The sequence below is a fragment of the Notamacropus eugenii genome, chromosome 1 (assembly GCF_028372415.1).
Source record: "Notamacropus eugenii isolate mMacEug1 chromosome 1, mMacEug1.pri_v2, whole genome shotgun sequence".
Lineage (NCBI taxonomy): Eukaryota > Metazoa > Chordata > Mammalia > Diprotodontia > Macropodidae > Notamacropus > Notamacropus eugenii.
Genome location: NC_092872.1, coordinates 98,385,712 through 98,401,083, shown reverse-complemented (window position 1 = coordinate 98,401,083; position 15,372 = coordinate 98,385,712). Strand labels below are relative to the sequence as shown.

Sequence of the window (15,372 nt, the reverse complement as noted above, 5' to 3'; positions counted from 1 at the left end):
TGAGTTTGCTGGCCCTGGAGAAATAAGCCTAGGTGTGATTTTCCTTTCCTCAGCTTTACTCACCACCCCTTCCCCTCCCGTCTTCTCCCTGCCCACCCTGGCGGCGCCCCAGAGCCCCCTCTGTCTGTCAGTACCGTGGGGGTGGGAAGAGAGAAAAGGAGGTGGTCGACAGAAGGGATGGTGTGGTGCTGATCTGACTTACAAATCTCACTTTGACTGCCCCCCCGCAAGAAAGCCCCCCATTCTGAAATTCAAGAATGTCTAAAGAAGCCGTATTCTCCTTGATCAACCCCCTTCGGGGACTCCTTGAACGTGAGCTTCTGAACGATTGCAACAATGGTTTTCTCTCCTCCCCAAGGAGTAAGAGGAAGAGGGGAGGTGAAGGGCAAGGCCAGCCTGAGCCGGGTGCGAAAGCCTCTTGGAGATCCTCGGGAGTTGCCTGAGGGTGGGGGAGGACGGGCCGGCGAGGGGGTTAGAGAGTGGGTGTTGGTGAAGTCGTACCCAGCCTAGTGGGTAGTACTACAGCTGCCGTGAGGCGGCGCACGTTCCGAGTGGCTCTCTGCTCCTGGAAGGGAGGGAACAGTGGGAATTGTGCTTTCTGCTAGGCTCGAGTAGTCCCGTTGGGGGGCAGGTCGCTCCCTGGGATTTGGGGTGGGAGCACAGGCTGTAGGTAGGTCCTCTCCGATCGCTCCATCCTCACCTCCTCTCTCTCCTCCTCTTCCCCCTCGCCCCCAGTAACAAAGCTCTCAGGCCTTCTCTACGTATTGCCCGGGAGGGGGAAGTGGAAGATGCAGGACTTAATTCAATCCTGGTAGCCCTGCAGCTTTCTCAGGAGGCTTTCCGAGACAGGAAGGGAGTCCGAAATCTAGTGACTGTAATTAGCGCTCTCTCCAAACAAAAGAGCAAAAGGAAATAGCACGAAATTATGAGGTAGGCTTTCTTTTGGAGTGAGAGGAGGAGGAAGGTGCTACACGTCTGCTGTCCTACTCCAGGCGCTGAGGTTTTATGGACTATACTCTTCACTCCTTGGTCGACCGATGCTACATCTTGCCTCAGCTATAGAAATCTCTGTCCTTAGGACGGAAGGAGCTTCTGGCAAAGGGATTTTAAAAGACTGACGAGGAGCGAAGTTGTACGTGTACTGCACTGGCTGTAGAGTTGGAGCAGGGAAAGGAGGTTGTCCGAATCCCCGGCTTGAGGCTCAAGGTCTCAGACTGTATGTCCATAGAGGCAGGAAGACAGACTATCGGCCATCTGCCGTGTGAATTAGGGTTTGGGCTTTAAGGGGAAACAATTTCAAATCTAAAGACCAAAAAAAAACTGAACTGTGTAGCTTTTACCTTCAAAACTGCCCACTCCTGGTCACTAAAGAGTGTTCTAAGCAGTATCCTTCCTGTATTCTGACAGGTCTTTTTCCTCTACCTTCAGCGATTGGTTACTGTATCAAATTTTTTCATTGTGGTGCATCTTGTAACTTTTTGAAGTAATAATTTGAACTCTGTTACCGTGACGTGTTGTAAAAGGCTTATATGAAGGTTCTTTCACCGTCAGAACTTCTCAAGAGGGACTTTCTCTTGGTGGGGGGTGGAGGTTGACATGTCGGCCTGGTCATTTTTTTTAAACTACTCTCCCTGTCTTGCTCAACCAACATCTCGTTTTAAACCTTCTCAAAACTTGGCTTCTTGTCACCAACATACACTCTAAAAGAAAAAATGGCTAGTTTATTTGTTACCCCTATCTAATAGGATTGTTACAAAGATAAAATGAGTAAATGTATTGAAGCACTTTTCAAAGTTGTACAAAAATTAGTTATTAGCTGTCCTTTTTTACATGAGTCTTGCTTACCTAATAACAATCACCTGTACAAGTAACACTAAGCCAATATACACTGATAGAGCAGGGGTTCTTAGCCTTTTTTGTGTGTCTTGGACCCTTTGGTAGTCTAGTAAAGCCTATGGACCACTTCTCAGGATGTTTTTAAATGTATAAAATGCATGGGATTACAAAGGAAATTAATATTGAAATAGTTTCCAAAAAGTTCCATGACCTCAAGTTGAGAAACTCTGCATTTGAAAATGATCAACTTCTTGTTCTCTTATAAACCTCAGTTCTGTACCTCTCTTAAAACAGAAGAAACTATTGTGTACTTTGTAAGAAAAAAACTAAAATGTGAATGCTTAAGTAAGTGAAACTACTAAACAAGGGCCCTACAAAACTTAACTGTCTTACATTGGAAGGGCATACATCTTTTAATTTCTTTACCCCTAAAACATTGGGGAAGGGTAATTACCTCCAAATCATAGTTGCTGCTATCAAATAGTGACAAGCGCATGATGCTAAATAGAAAGATTAGATTTCTAGGCACAATAATAAGCATATTAAAACTTAGACTGGATTCTTAGAGAATGTTTCACATATTTTCAGTAGTTTTCTGTGAGTCTATCTTAGCAACCTAAACAGAGCTAAACTTTTTTTGCTTTATAAGGATGTTATACTTTCCCCTTAGTGGCCACAGAGAAATAGTAGCATCTATTCATTGCACCTCATTTCCACCTGGAGAAAATTCTAGGACTCCTAGAAATTTAACAGAATTGTACCTAGAAATGTATCAAACTGTGGAATTTGTTTGGTCAAAAACAACTGAATACCTTGGGAACACAGGGGCCTAAGTGTTAGGGGTTATGGGTTCTTCCTGTAATCTTAATCTAGATGCCAGTTTTACAGCCACCTAAAATAAATAGTCATTTTCTTGAGGAACAGAAAGGAGAAGAAAAGAATAGGCAATGAAGACTTACCAAAAAAGAGGAAGGAAAACCAAACATTTTAAGAACAAAGAAAATTAACTTTTAAAATTTTCAATAAAAGTAACTATAGGCCTGCTTTGACACCTCTTCCTCTCCCTTTCAACAAACACAATCATTAAACCTTAGGGATTATGTTTTATAGGAAATTGGTTGTCACAAGTCATGAAGGTAATGACCTCTCACTGCTACCCAAGTATTTATTTCATTGCTGCTATAATGGAAAGAAGCCTGTAAAATTATTCTCAAAATGTGTCTTGTAGATTACTAAAACATGATCAATCATAATCAATTATCTTGGCCTCAGAGAAGAAATGAGGAAACTCATGCCTTCTTTCCTTGGCTAGGTAAGAATTATGGGCACAAAATATTGCCTACTCTGTTAAGGACTTGGTCTTTGTTGGTTATAAAACAAGGTACTGGTGTTCCTCTGTTTCTAAGAGGCACAGTGAGATCACAGGATGATCTTTACTTGTCCATGAATTGGATTTAAGTGAAACAAACCTGCACAGAGTCGTCAACCTCACCGTCTCTTCCAGAACTATCTAAATCCAGTGGCAAGGCATAAGTTAAGATTAAGCAGACTGTGGAGAGATAAGAGAGTATCCAGAAATTACTAATATTAAAAAAAAAGTCCATCAGAGGTTTTTGATTTGTTTTTTAATACATAGTTGGTAGATCTAGCCTGGATAACAAAAGGTTACTAGATCACTTTCCCAGGACAAATCATTCTACAAATTGGTAAAGGCTAAATTGGTAACCATAACTTATCCCTCTGTAGCCACAGCTGGGCAACCTATAGGTTGGAAAACATGAGCTGGGACAAAAGAGGCAGATGGGAGAATCAAGATGCAGAGATGAAAGAGTAACTTATTTCTTTTCTTTGAAGATGTAAGACCTTGTTTGATATATAAAAGTTGCGCATACTCGCACTTGGGAATAAGTTGGTAGATGACAGTTGGTAGATAAGTTTAAATGTTAAATTACACACTGCTAGTAGTCTTAAATTCACATCAGAAGGGAAAATGTCTTAATTATTTATCCAAGCAAAAGCTCCAAGACCGAGGGTCTTCTGAAGTACAATAAAGGAAGGGGGCTGTTATGGTAGCCCATAGACAGCTTTCTCATTTTTAATTAATTTATTTGTTTTCAGTTTTTAACCATCACTTCCATAAGTTTTGAATTTTCTCCTCCTCCTTCCACCCTCCCTCCCTAAGACAGCATAGAATCTCATATGGGCTCTTAACATATACATTGTTATTAAACACATTTTCACATTAGTCATGTTGCATAGAAGAATTAAAATGAATGGGAGAAATCATGGGAAAAAACAAAACATAACAAAAGAGAAAATAGTCCACTTCATTCTGGATTCTGACTCTATACTTCTTTCTCTGAATATGGATGGCATTTTACATCATAAGTCCTTTGGAAATGTTTTAGGTCTTTGCATTGCTGTGAAGGGCTAAGTCTATCAGAAACAGTCCTTGAATACTGTGGCTCCTACTGCGTTTAATGTTCTCATAGTTCTGCTCACTTCACTCAGCATCAATTCATATGCATCTTTCCAGGTGTTTCTGAGGTCTGCCTGTTCATCATTTCTTATAGCACAACAGTATTCCGTTACATTCATATACCACAGCTTGTTTAGCATTCCTCAACTGATGGGCATTCCCTCAATTTCCAATTCTTGGCCACCACAAAGAGAACTGCCATAAATATTTTTGTACACATGGAATCCTTTCCCATTTTTATGATTTATTTGGGATACAGTCCTAGAAGCAATATTGCTGAGGCCAAAGGGTATGTACATTTTTGTAGCCCTCTGAGCATAGTTCCAAATTGCTCTCCAGAATGGTTGGATCAGCTCACAGCTCCACCAGCAATGAATTACAGTTCCAACTCTCCCACATCCTCTCCAACATTTATCATCCTCCTGTTTTGTCATGTTAACCAATCTGATAGGTGTGATGTGGTACCTCAGAGTTGTTTTGATTTACATCTCTCTAGTCAATAATGATTTAGAGCATTTTTTCATATGATTATAGATAACTTTAATTTCTTCCTCTGAAAACTGTCTCCACAGACAACTTTCAAGCCATTGCCTTTTTGGGTTGAAAGATAGGGTGCCTAATTTGTGACAGGATGTAGCTTAGCCACAGGGAAGAATCTGATTTTTATTTTGTTTACATATATTCTCTTCATGCTTTTTTGGCTTTTTGAATTTCCCCTTGAAGTGGTTTCCTTTCCCTTAAATTGTTTCTTTACTGTTGTCCTAGTAGTAGAAGCATTAAAGAGCATTATTTCAATGCAAACAACACTCACTTTGGAGCTGGAGGACCCAGTGTAGAATTCTTGTCCTTTACCACCTTTGTTCAATCCTTTAACTTCTCTGGTCCTCATAGGTAAGATAAGGAAATTGGACTTGATGGCCTCTACTGGACCTTGCTGGCTTCAAATCAGTGACCCTTTTAACCTTATTAATCGTGCATTGGGAATAAAGTAAGAGGTGATGACAAGCTGTGCCTTAAAGGAAAGAAAAGTAAAGATGTTCTTCTAGGACAAGGGTTCGTAACACCAGAGTTAAGTCTGTGGATAGATGTCAAGGAATCTGTGAACTTGTCTTTTTGCTATTTTCATAACTGTATTTTAGCATAATAAGTTTTCTTTGTGATCCTAAGTCCTTTTCTCTGAAAAGTGGTCTATGTTAAAAAAAATAAAAAAGGTTAAGAATCTCTCTTGTAGGATATAAAATAGGTCACTTGCTAGGATATTTGAGTTTTGACTCTCCTGACTACCACTTTGGTAATCAGACCACATATGGATACATGCTAAGTGCTATGTGATTAGCAAGTTTGGTGCTTTACAGACGTCAAATGCTCAGATATTTCTCTGAGAAACTGTCCCCGCCCCTAAACTTGCTTTCTAGTTGAGAGAGGTGATACTTGTAGGAGTGGAAAGGAGATGGAAATCACTAATGATTGGAATTGTTAGTAAGCTTTTAAGATATGGGACTGGGGTTGGGTCTAAATAGATCAGAAGAATTTGAATTGATTCTGGGGGAAAAGGGAGAAAGTTCCCCCAAATTACCAAACTCTCTACTCACATTGCCACCACCCTAGTTCTTACAGTTAACAATGGCCTGGACCTTGCAGGAGCCATCAAGCAAGTCTGTCTTTGATGTGTTCTTTCTTCACACAGCTGCCAAAATTTTAATGGCTATAATCAGACCGTGTTACTCCCTTGCTCAAAGTTCCAGTGACTCCCTGTTGTCTACAGGAGGAAATACAAACCTTTTAGCCTGGCATTTAAGGTCTTCCAACTCTTCCAGCTTTTATTAATAGTGACCCACACTTCAGGAGTGTCTGAAGGCATTCAAAAGACTTTCCTCAAATGACTGTGATGCAGGCATTTTTTTTTTTTATAAATCTACATTTTTATGAATGAGGAAGTAAGGCTCTGGTTCACAGGGTCATAAGTAAGATTTAAACTTGGGTACTCTGCCCCATGCTGCCCTCCACCATTCTGGTTTCTAGCCAAACTAAAGCTATTAGCTGTTCCCTATTCTTGTTCTTCCTTTACCTCTGGGCATTTATACAAATCTTTCCCCGAACCAATAAAGGTATTCATTCCTTCCATATTTCTGACTACTAAAAACCTTCTCAACCCCTAGTTTAGAAGGATCTTCCTTCTCCACCCTTTCTTTGATGTAACTAGTTTCTTATAGTCCTTTTAAAAATATAAAACTTTTTAATCAAAATTAAATTTCTACTTTGTATACATGTGTCACCCCTGTGGGTGTGCCCCCCCCTTTCCCAATTAGATTATAAACTCCTTGAGAACAGGCAGTACTACTTTTCATCCCCAGTTACTTTTATAAGTCTTTTTATATGTTAGGTATTTAATCTTTTTGAATGGAAGAAGGTCATGAGCAAATGCTTATCTCCCATATGCTAAAGACTCTTCTAGGCATAAATGATATGAATCGAAACTCCAATCCCTGCCCTCCATGATTTTACAGTCTAAGGGGAGTGACATGATATTAGGGGCTACAGAGGAGTAGACACTATCACCAGGGGGATTAGGAAGGCTTCTTGTAGAAGGGTGATGCTCAAGATGATCTTGAAAGAAAGGGAATCTAAAAGGCGGATAAGGGAGTTGCATGGGGGGACAGTCAGTGCAAATGTCCAGAAATGGATGATGAAAAGTGTTGTGCAAGGAACAGCAAGAAGGCCAGTATTGCTGTGTCACAGACCACATGAAGGGGAAATAATTTATAACATGACTAGAAATGTAGGATGGGGCCAAGTTGTGAGTGGTTTTAAGTGCTAAACATAGAAGTGCTGTATGTGGAAGGAAGCCACTGGAGATGAAGTAGGTGGGGGAATGATGTGGCCTATGCTTTAAGAAAATCCCTGGCAGCTATGTAGAAGAAGTATTGGAGTAAGGGAAAGACTTTTCCTGGAAATGCCTAAAATTGGAGTGGATACTCTACTTCATTTGAGTGAAGACCTCATGCAGTATAGCAATAGCCTTGGTTGGAAAGGTAGATTAGGGAGAGAGGATGGAGCCTCCAATGCAGGAGTAGGCATTAAGTCATTTTCCTGAGGAAATCTTGTATATTTGGTTTATAGTGTTTTGACTTTTAAAGTATTTCACACACATGATTTCATTCAATTCTCACGCCTAAGGTCAGTACAATTATCCCTGTTTCTAAGATGTGGAAACAGCAGCTCAGAGATGTTACATGACTTTCCCAGCATTTCAAAATTAACAGGAGAACTAGAACTCAGTTCTGCTGACTCCCATATACTCTTCTCTACACTCTACATACTCCCTGAAAAGATGGATACTAGCTAGTCACTCTCATAGGACTTGAAAGTTGTCTTATGTACCAAAGCACCCAGTCCATACAACTGCCTCAAACTACTAAATCTCTTCATTTAAGAACTTTAGCAGATGTATTTTAAAACAAAGGGCATCAGGATAGTTTTCCTAATAGAACGTTAGTTACATCCAATGATCATTAAGCATCTAATATACAAATCATGTGAGAGGTACGATGGGGTTAGAGTAGGTAGATACAAAGCTGATATGGAGTTTGCCATTTATGGACTAATGCCAGCTTAAAACCAGTATAATGTGTTTTTTATTTATACATGTACTTTTTTGGTAGAACTAATTCCTTCTACCAATGCTGGTCAAGAACTTCTGCAACAGTCTTAGAATTTTCTGGAGCAATAAGAGATTAAATAAATTTCTTGGAGTCACATAACCAGTATGTGTCAGGCATAACTCACACCCAGGTCTTTCTAACTGAAGACATGCTACCCTATGTAATACTCTCTACAACAACTTCTAAATACTCTCTCTCCTAATGACATTGAAACATTTTAGACTAGCCTTCCTTTGCAATTAATCTGAACTGGAATTTATTTTTAAATCATCCTTATTAGTTTATTGTTAGATGAGTATCCAGACTTTAATAATATTGCATAGAAAACCCAGAGTCTATGTCAACTTGGGCCATTTTGTCCCCAGCCATAGTTTAATAGAAAAAGTACCCAAGAGAAGTATTTAAACTTATTAATTTTTGGAAATAGATATTTTGTTTTAACACAAAGATGTGACTGACCAGTGTATGGGCATACCTTTTATCTTCTTGCTGTGTTTATAGAACTTTGATCTCTTCTGTTCTTACGATCCAGGACCAAAAAAACTCACTAATCCTAGAGCAGTGATTGTCCTTATTCAAAATTCGCTCACCAAGACCTCATTAGCACAGTGATCTGTCTCAAAGTGTAGTACTAAATAGAGGACCTACTAGACTTAACATGCTATAGGAATGTACTTGTAAATACTTAACAATCAACTGGGATGAAACATGCAGCACATACTTTTAACTTTAATCTTCATTAACTTTTTCTCCATCACTTTCTTAAGTCTAGATGCTAGATAATTGACCAAAAAAAAAAGGCCTTGATTTGTAGCATTTGCTAATTTCCCAGGTCTAAATGCTTACACTGAAAAGTTAACAATCTATTAGAACTGGTTCCAGCACCCTCTTGCCTATGGGAAAAGTATAGATAAGGATAGTTCTATTTGTGAGCAGTTTCTTTTAAGTAGGTTAAATATCTGTCTTCTCCCACCTCCACCTTTTATATTCAGTTATGAGACAAGCTAAAAACTTGCCCTTTTTTTTTGCTTAGCAAATATCACTTTTTTAATGTTGACTTTTTAACTAGTGGTTTCTAAATTTAATGAGGATTTGCTGTATCCAGATATTCTTTTCACAAGCAAAAGAAGGAAATGGCAGTGCCTGGGAGTTGGGGTGAGGTGATCCTTCATCCACTTAGCCATACTGCACCCCCTAAAATTCACCAGGTCAGCAGATGAAACTCTTTTGAGAAGAAAACCTGCTCCAATTGGCAGCACTGAGGGATCACCAATTTCTGCCAGACCCCTCAAAAAGACATCCAACATTTATTTTGACAAATAGTAACTTATGAGAACAGACTAGGAATTTTCCAGGGAGGGAGGAAAAGAGTAGATTTTGATCTAGGGTATCTGAATGATAAGTCACCCTTCCTGACAAGGTTTGCTATGCCTTTCTCACCCCCTCCCCCATTAACCAGCCAGTATGAAAATGACCTTTGTGCAATCTCTTTTTCTCCAGAACACCTGACTTAGAGCTAGAATATAAAGTAGTTTTTAACAATCTTGGCATTCGTTCTTTAACCTCACCCCTTCCCTCAAATCTTTCTTTTTCTCCCCCACCCCTTATTATTTTGCTGCTTTGACATGCTAGCTCAGGCATTAGGAATCCTAATCTACATTTCAGCCTGTGTAGAAAGATTGGAGTGAAAGCAAGCAGTGGGAATGAACAAGGCTTAAAATAAATGCCCTTGGCTGTCTTGGAAGTGCCAAAATAAATTGAGTGTTTCCAGTGGAGAATTGTAGTAGGCGCAAGCCATGAGGAGACGTGAAAAGTTGATACTTGGCTATGGTGTTCACTGTTAGACTGTCCTTTAATAAGGAGTTTATAGTTCATACTTAAACTTAGTTATTGTTGAAACCCACAGCTTTCGGAATACTGGAACCACCTATTTTCAATATATGTAGCAATATATTGTTATTATAGATAATTATATGTCATTATAAATATACATATACAATTTATATATATTCTTAATATGTGTACATTTATAAAAACATTCTCTTTAGAGTCTAACAAGTCTCAGAGTACTCTGATATAATAAATTTCAATATCTGATAAAGTAAACTTACACCTTTTTAAAAAATTATAAAGCATCCATTTTTATGACTCTACTTATTTTCTTACCCCAAAGCTCAAGTGATTAGATAAGGAACTCTCCCAGAACAGAGTTTCTATGGTAAGGATACAGATTTGATTTTTAAATAGCACCAAGGTGTAGCCTCTCCTATCATTTTATTGAATTAGTCCACAGACTGTGTAAGCTAACTTGGTCTACATATCACTATGTAGTCTCCCTAGTAAACTAGGGTTTTTATGAGACCAGATACTTGGAACATTCCTATCTTAAAGCACTTGGTTCATCTTTATAAAACTTTGCTGATTTAGACTTCAATGATCTGTCATTTTATTTTCTCCTCCCAACATTTAGACCATGGGCTTCATTTTCCCAAGCAGCACTTGCAAAATTCAGTGAAAAAAAAAAAAACAACAGTCCCATATAATGTGTGCCCATTTCAACATAGTTCTACTTGAAGCCAATGAACTGTTAACATGGGATGTGAGTCAGCAGGAGCAGCTGCATTGTCTTATAGAGCTTCAAGTCACCTGAGAGCCATAGGACAGGGAACAGGGGAGTTACCTGATTCAGATAGTTAGGAAATATTCACCATGGATGCATGGGATATATCCACAGGCTATTGTACCCCCCATATATGTGTGTGTGTGTGTGTGTGTGTGTGTGTGTGTGTGTGTGTGTGTGTGTGTGTATTTCATTTTCACAAGTAAAAGAAGGAAATGGCAGTGCCTGGGAATTAGTATGAGGTGGTCCCTCATTCACTTAGTCTTAATGTGTCCCCCAAAATTCACTAGGTCAGCAACTGAAAATAAATATATATACCCACACACCCACATATAAACTAGGCACAATAACTATGTTCAAAGTAAGCTTGACTTGTATTTGTGGTTCTTTTTTTTCCTCTTGAGCACTTGGTGCTTTGGCTTATAAAGTGAGCCTGACAGAAAAGCAATTTTAGCAGTTTTGAATTATTAGAAGATGCAGTAAAATTTTAGTTGAAGGTAAACTAAAAAGCATCATCATCACATGCATTTTTATAGTATTTTAAGGTTTGTGAAGCAATTCACAAATTCACATTTTATCCTCATAGCAACCTTTATTATTATCCTCATTTTCCATGTAAAACACCTAAGGCTGAGAGAGATTCATTGACTTGTCCAGTACAGCTAGTGAGTGCTGAAAAGCTAGAGCTGAACTCCAGTCTTCCTGACTCCAGCTCTGTGCTCTTTCTACTATGCCACATAGCTACCTCACACTTGGTCAAACATCCTGGCAACTTTCTGTGAAATGTGTCCTGTGAAGACGTTCCTGAGTGAGAAACTTTTAGCTATAAAAAAAACCTACTGTTTTGACGCAATGCCTGTAGTGACTCAATGGAGGTGAGTGTTAATACCTGAGATTGTAAATATGCGAAGCAGACAAGCCAGTTTAATATTTGGGTTCAACTTTGCTGAGAATACCTCTGTTCTAGCTAGGTCTAACAGAATGCACAGAGAAGCCAAAAAGACATGTATTCCCAAATAAATAGAAACAAATTCTAAAACTAAAATACACAACAACAGGTATCATGTTTTCTGGGTACACCCTAACTCTAAATTGATTGCCCTCTCTTCCTCTCTCAACTTTAGCCAGTGATTTCCCTAATAATTCATTTGGTGCAGGAATGTTAGAATTTGCTGAAATATAAAGGATGATTAAGTGGCATATTCTGTAACTTTAATAAATAATAATAAAGCAAGCCTTAACTGGTGGCTGGCAAGATGTAATCTAGAGCAAGGCTCTTATCTCTTTTTGTGTCTGAACCTCTTTGGCAGTCTGCTGAATTTCATGGAGTTTTTCTTAGAAGATTTTTTTAAAAAAAAAAGAAATGCTAATTTCAGTTAGAGGTTAGTGAAAATAAAGGTGTAATTTGTTTTCCATCTAAGCTCATGAACCTCCTAGTTAAGAACCCTTAAACAGATTGTCCTAGCTTTATTTCTTATGATGGTAGGTCATCCAATATTTGAGTGAGAGACCTTAGCTTGAAAAATGTTTAGAATTCAATATTTAGAAGTACCACTTCTGTAGCAATTTGGTTATGCCGGCTGAAAATATTTTGCTCTAAGCTACTGTAAATGATACTTAAGAATAAAAACGGAGAGCTCACTTTGTGAAGCAGGGTTGTCCCGACCTATTGAGGTACTCTTTAAAAAGAATAATTAATTTCAGGTGAATGGTGACAGATTAAGGTGATGATCATTAAATGGATTTTCTCTTGGAAAACTGATACTTCACCACAGATTTTATTGTGTCAAGTGTGAAGGAAGTCAACTTCCTTCACCTAAACTCACAGCAATCTTCAGCTCAGATGATTTTATAGCTATTGAAATAGTAAGAGCAATCTAGTTCATTCCAAAACTAATCTATTAGCATTTCATGGGGTCCTCAAGATATACAAGTTGTCACAGTTTTAAAAAGTTTATTCTTATTGTATCTTTAAAGTGAGATTTGTGTCCTATGCCAGAACTGGGAACAAAATGATGATCTGACTGTCTTGATCTCCAAACAAGGATAAGGATACACCATTTCAAGAGTATTGACTTTTGATTATGTAAATCTTTACAGAAATTATTGATCCATACAGCTTCTGATTGTCTTTCCAATTGTGATATTGGTGTTCAAGACTGCTCATGGTTATTGTCCAAGTAAAAGTACAGAAGAGAAGGGACCATTTGATTTGAAGACTAAAGAACTAGAAAGAACCATGGATCTAGTCTAGGATTTCTTAACCAGGGGTCCATGAACTTAAAAAAATTAACTGCATTTCAATGTACTTAGTTGCTTTTGTAATCTGATGTATTTTATTTTATGTCATTGTACTGAACATTGTACTGAAGTGGATCCATAAGCATCATCAGACTGCTAGGGGATCCATGACATAAAGCCTGCTCTAGTCCAGTCTTCCTCAGATAAAGGATCTGAGGACAAGTTAGTACTAAAACTTGGATTTCCAGACTTGCCTACCAGGGCTCTTTCTCCTCCTTTATGAGTAGGTAAAGAGTACTGTATATTAGAGAAAAAAAATTTAACAGTCTGCACAAGTAAATTGCTACAGAAATGGAGCTTTATTCTCACTAACGTAATTTTTTTATCTTCAAAATAAACATTTATTCAATCTATAACAAGAATATTGAATTTACACATCACTGCACAAATTTGCATTTGAAAAACAGTGATGCACATTATGCTCTGCTTTAACTGAGTCAGAAAGGTCCCAGAGACTCCAGGGAGCATCTGCTTTCCTGGAAAGAACAGACACAGAAGTGTGGTTAAGTAGGGAAATTGGGGATGATGGAAGCAAAGGGTCTTCAGGGGCTGGATTCCCACATTCAGAGTAATTCCTACAGTTCTCTCACATCTTAAAACTGGAGAAAAGGCGCATCATGAGCTGTAGCACTTTGAAGCAACTCCTATAGCCCCCTATACTACTTGTTGTGTTCAACATAGTATCTTGTAAAATAGTTATTTCCATCTTACCTCTTCAGCTAAACTAAGCTCCTTGAAATCAAGGATTGATACTCATTGATTTTACTTTTTCTTCTAACCCCAGAGCACTTGGCACAAGGATTCAACCTGATAGGTATTCACATGCTCATTTGGATGAGAAAACTCCTACAATATGACAGGGAACAGGATAAGCCATAACTAGAAGAATGTACACTAACAACCACCCTAAAAGGCAACCAAAACTACATGTAATTATAGTAAGCAATGTCAGTTTCAGAGAAGACAGAATTAACCATCTCTCCCTCTTGTTTGAAAAAGAAGGGGGACAACAGTTAAAGAAGTATAATCTCTGTTGGTTAGTTTTGCTAAACTGTGCTTTATTTATAAGGAAGAGCCTTAGAGTGTATAACAGAAATGACTACCCTTCCCCCCCCCAAAAAAAAATCTTTCTAAAAAAAAAAAAAAGCTTGTTTAGAATAATTTTCTAGCAATGGACTTGTCCCGTAAGGGGGGAAAAAGTCTTGTACATTTCAGATATACCAAACTTGTAAATGCCAAGTTCTCAAATAGAAAAATTCTCTCAGTTGTTGAGAAACATACATAGCTTTTACTAACAGCATCCTAATTATTGTTGATCGGTGCATCAATGAAAGTAACAGTGTGTGCCTGTCACTGTTCTCTCTGTTCTCACAAACGTACCCCAGTTGCTTACCAGTTACAGATTAGAAGTAGCTCTGTTTGGAAGCCTTTTATCTTCCTGTAACTTTCTAACAAAAGTAAATTGAAGGTTTGAGAGCAAAAATAGCAAGATTTGCAAATGACATGCACTGAGGGTGCTATCCCCTAAGAAGGGTTTTCTTATGTATAGAGCAGAGCTGTCATATTGTAGCTGCAAAACTCCTAAAGGAGTCTGAACCAGATTAAAATGTAATTCAGAAATGTTTAATAAAACAAAAATAGGAGACAACATAGCTGATGTTAATTTATGATATTCTAAGTTACTACATAGTGCAGGGATGCCTCTTTTATTTGAGTTTCACACCTCTGATATAGACCATGTCAAATAATGGTCCTGATATCTAGATGAACTTTAGCAGGTTCAAAATCTTTCACAACAACTAGATTTGCAGGTAAATAAACCACCTCATCTAACCTCAGTATTTCTAAAGAGCTGTAGAAAATAAACAAGTCCTTCCTAGATTATATAGTAAGGCCAAAAGGTGAATGTTGATATGTTGTGTTTATGACCTCAGTATGAGAAAATAAGAGGAGAATCTGATACAGTAAAGTAGTAAATAATGAGCTAGTATTTCTACTTGTCATCTCTGGGGCCTTGAGCAAGTCACTTCAAGGCTACCACAGTTCTCTCATCTATAAAATCTTCTAATCTTTAGACCCTAAGCTCCTTGAGGACAAGGACTATCTTTTGTCTTTCTTTGTATCTCCATTGCTTAGTTTAGTTCCTGGCACAAGGAAAGTACTTAGTAAATGCTAGTTGACCAAAATAGGAACACTCATACTATTCACCTTCTCTGGGGGACTGTGAAGAATATTGATAAGACTTAAAACAGGGCTTCTGAACCTGGTCTGGAAACTTCTTAAAAATATTAAAATAACTATCCTTTCATTGTTTTCATTTGTAAGCCTATGTATTTTTTAATTTAAAAACATTATTCTAAGAATGAGTTACATAGTCTTCGCCAGACTCCGAAATGTGTGCCATGACGTGATAAAGTTTAAGAATCCCTGTCTTAAAAAATTATACAAATAAGTTATTAGCACCTACTTGAATT

General features: G+C 38.1%; 1 protein-coding gene across 1 annotated transcript in view; it reads left to right on the top strand.

Moving 5' to 3' along the window:
* The window catches only part of VLDLR (very low density lipoprotein receptor), a 38,035-nt gene that overhangs the window by 890 nt on the left and 21,773 nt on the right, over window positions 1–15,372 (top strand).